The sequence below is a fragment of the Sinocyclocheilus anshuiensis genome, unplaced genomic scaffold (genome assembly GCF_001515605.1).
Source record: "Sinocyclocheilus anshuiensis isolate Anshui unplaced genomic scaffold, SAMN03320099.WGS_v1.1 scaffold773, whole genome shotgun sequence".
In the NCBI taxonomy this organism is placed as follows: Eukaryota; Metazoa; Chordata; class Actinopteri; order Cypriniformes; family Cyprinidae; genus Sinocyclocheilus; species Sinocyclocheilus anshuiensis.
The window spans coordinates 2,002,452-2,006,524 of record NW_015539930.1 but is presented as its reverse complement, the minus strand read 5'-3'; the positions used below and the strand labels follow the sequence as shown (position 1 = coordinate 2,006,524).

The 4,073-nt window shown below is 35.0% G+C and overlaps 1 protein-coding gene across 2 annotated transcripts in view; it reads left to right on the top strand.

Moving 5' to 3' along the window:
• Positions 1–4,073, top strand: part of LOC107686829 (zinc finger protein 609-like) — a 58,790-nt gene that overhangs the window by 968 nt on the left and 53,749 nt on the right. The gene's annotated exons all lie outside the window — the stretch shown is intronic.

Here is a 4,073-nt window from a genome sequence, read left to right as displayed (position 1 = left end):
CGCAAACCTGCAATAATTAAATGTTAAACAACACAAATATCCTTTATGTATTTAATCCCATTCTATTAACCAATGTCTTTGCTTCTGACCTTTGATGATCCAGTTCAACCATACTAATAAGCACAAATTACTCTAGACAAACATTTGTGTGTCTTTTTCTATTGCTGAAGTGTGTTGAAATTTCTTCTTCTGCATTCTACTGTACGGACGTAAATTTACATTTCCTTCAGCCTGAGGCGTATTCATTTCACTTTTGGTGTGAAAGGGCTTTTATATTTGCCAAAAATAGAACTTTTTTATTTTAAAAACAAACAAGCAAGCCCTGCTCAGATTTAAAAAGTAACGCAAAAGTAACGTAACGCATTACTTTCCATAAAAAGTAACTAAGTAACGTAATTAGTTACTTTTTTATGGAGTAACGCAATATTGTAATGCATTACTTTTAAAAGTAACTTTCCCCAACACTGGTTATGAATGTCAAAGGATGTGTGAGTATCAGCAGATTCATAGCGAATCACTGCTTTCAAGCACAGAGCTCGCTCTAGGACTCCATATGATATAATACCACCTCCAGCAGCCACATACACTAACAAATCCATGGTACCATGAAATTATCATGGCTTTTTGGACACGATACTGTAATTATATCATGATTTTTGGACGTGGACCACACCAAGTATCATGGTGTTCTTTGAAGTACCTTGGGAGTACCTGAAATGTAAATAACATGGTGTATGTCAAAGTACCCTGGTGTTAACATTTGATACCATCTTTATAATTTATCTGCTTGCTTGATTTTCCCACTGGTTCTGAATAATTCTATCAAGCCATAATTCTGCTAGTTTTATCACTGTGTTGTTTGAGTAGAGGCCAAATGTGTGTTTGCTTTATGATGGGGATTAGAGGCTCTGTAGCTAATCTTCACTGCCTTACACTCATCAGAAACGCTAGTTTTCCTGCTCATCACCTTTAAATTGCCAGTGTGAGCTACTTGCACCTTACACCTTACTTTAGTTATCTTTAAGGTAAATTGAAAATTATTTGTTGCTGCAGGCTAATTGGAAACACATTTAATTGTCACCACACATTTAAAGGGATAGTTCACCCAAAAATGAAAATTCTGTCATTGATAGGGTATATGTCGAACATCACCTGACCAAACCTGGAAAACGCTGTGTAGTAAATGCCGCTGCATCTGAAAGCACGTGCTGGAGATTGACTTTGCAGCCCTAGTGCAAAGAAAACAAAAATTTCTGCCGCCATTCATTGGAGTACCATGACACATGCGTGTGGTGCTGCTGACGTAGAACACGCATGCACTTAGCCTTGTTTACAAGCAGAGGGATGCACACACATGCGTCTTGGTACCTGAATGGCGGCGGAAACTGACAGGAAGAGACAAGAAATTGTTGAATAAAGTCGTTATTTTTGTTTCCTTTTTTTCTCCCTGTCACAAAAATCATTGTCGTAGCTTCATAAAATTAAGGTTGAACCACTGATGTCCTTACTATATATCTGGGCCTTGAACGTGGTAGTTCCCTTGCTGTCTATGGAGGGTCAGAAAGCTCTCGGATTTCATCAAAAATATCTTAATTTGTGTTCTGAAGATGAATGAAGGTCTTGTGGATTTGGAACAACATGGCAGTGAGTAATTAATGACAGAATTTTTTTATTTTGGGGTGAAATATCCGTTTAATTTATTTCCTGAAAGTCTTTTTGACTATCAACACTAACAAACATGTTGGTTAGGGCTGCACAATTAATCGAATTTCTAATCGCGATTACAATTACAGATGCGACAATTACATAATCGTTCAAAGCGGCAATTAATCGTTCAAAGTCCACTTATGTTATTCTGCATGCTTAAGATGCTTTTTTTTCTTTCTACATGTTATCTTAAGGATTTTTCCATTGTTTTAATTTTAGTTTTAGTATAACATTATAATACCATGCATATTTTTTCCTTTTTATTTAAAGAAGAAACCAATCAAATGTATAGTTGACATTTGAGGCTTAATACTATAGAAAAGCAGTACAAGTTTTTCAGTTAGTGTTTTTAGCTTGTTTATTTTCATATAAAAATATGGCATGCAGATGCTTCAAACAAACGTGTAAACATCATTCATTTAATCGTAATTAATAATCGCAATTACAATTTCAAAGGAATAATCGACAATTATGATTTTTGTCGTAATCGTGCAGCCCTAGTGTTGGTGTATTTGTCTGGAAATCATTGGACAATCTGGCATTTTGAAACATTGTATTACCACGATTGTTGTAGACATACTATATTACAGATTTCTGCTGGTCTTAAAAGGTCTTCATTTACGCTACCAGATATTAAGGGCTAAAAAGGACTTAAATCGGAGCAGAAAGTCTTAAATTCACAAAGACATGCCATTAAATGTTGGGTGCACTGCAAAAAATGAAAATCTCAGTATTTTGTTTTGTGTTCCAATACAAATATAGAAACATCCTTAAATCAAGATACATTTACTTGAGATTCAAACTGAACATATGCAGTCTTGTTTTCTGAGAAACTGAACAAAATGTAAAAAAACAAGAGCTAACATCTGTCAGTAGGGTTTGAAAACGTTTTTTCCCTTTGAATTAAGTTGATTTAGGTTGAATTAAGTTGACATTGGCAAATATTTGTTCTTGTTTTAAGCCTAAAATCACTTAATGTTCATCAATTTCTCATAAACTGCTTATTTTATGTCATTTTGTTTCTCAGGTAGCGTAAATGTATCTTAATTTAAGAATCTTTAGACATTTGCACATTAAAACAAATACGGTAAAAGCTATTTCCATATTCCAGTGGTTGGGAGCAGAGCTATTCAAGCCTTAAGCTTTTTAAGGCTTATTTTTATAACATATTTTTATTTATTTATTTTGGTAAAATTAATAAAAAAAATAATGAATATCTGTTTGATGTTGCATTTTCAAACTTTTGAAGCATTGCTAATAAAAGACATTTAGAGACCATATTGGCTTAATGTGTTCCGTTCAATTTATCTCTTCTCTTCATAAAACCTACAGAAACCCTGATATTACCAGCCATGTAAATACTTATGGCATGTTAATAAGATCTAGGTTTATTCAGTCCCATGGTACCACCACAGTACTTTTTAGCTGGATGAATCCTATTGTGCACTATTCAGTGTGTGTGAATGGAACTGAATTGCATTTGCCCTGTTGTATCTATTTAAAGAATCAGCACAGAAATCAAATAGCCTCAAGTGAAGACAACATTTAGAAAGCAGAGAAATCATAATATAGCATATGGAAACTAATCAGCTTTTAGAAGAAAATCCAGAGTTTATTTGATCTTCGAAAGAAGTGTAATGGAATAAAATGAAGCGAAATCCATGACACCATGTCCAAAAAACAGCAATATTTTTTTGTAAGAGTGGCTTGACACCAAATACAGGCAAATATGTGACGTTTCACATCATATAGTTTCAATATGATTTGCTTTTATCAGTTATAATGTTGTGGAGTACTTGTGTGGAGATGAGTTGACAGTCAGCCGGAGGGCGATTCTATTACCTGTGTCTCAGAGTCAGACAGTTTTGTTTTCTCTCTCTCTCTCTCGCTCTCTTTTTAGCTGTTTAGTGTCTGTAGAGTTGAGTTTTGTCTGCAGGCCAGAGATAGATGTTTACTGTCTATACGTTATACTAAAAATGCTTTGGTCTAGACAGCTATGTTTTTTAAGTCCATATGGCGTAGTGCTCCTACCACAAACAAGCTTTGATATTGAAAGTTTTCTGATCCTGTGTTAGGATAGTCCAGAAAAATCAATAGGTATGAGCCGATGGGAGCATACAGCTGGGAGAGAGATATATTGATGTAGCTCTGTAATGTTTATGAATGCTTAAACGTCTATACTTTTAAGCCTCCTGCCATTATTTACATCTGTTCAAAATTACGCATTTAAAAAAAAAAAAAAAAACTTTGCAACTGTTTGAGTGTTGTACGGAGAGACCGCGCGCGTGTGTGTGTGTGACACTCGCGCTCTCTCTTTCCTTATGTGTGTATGTGCACACATCCTCGTACCTCACCGCTCCACACCA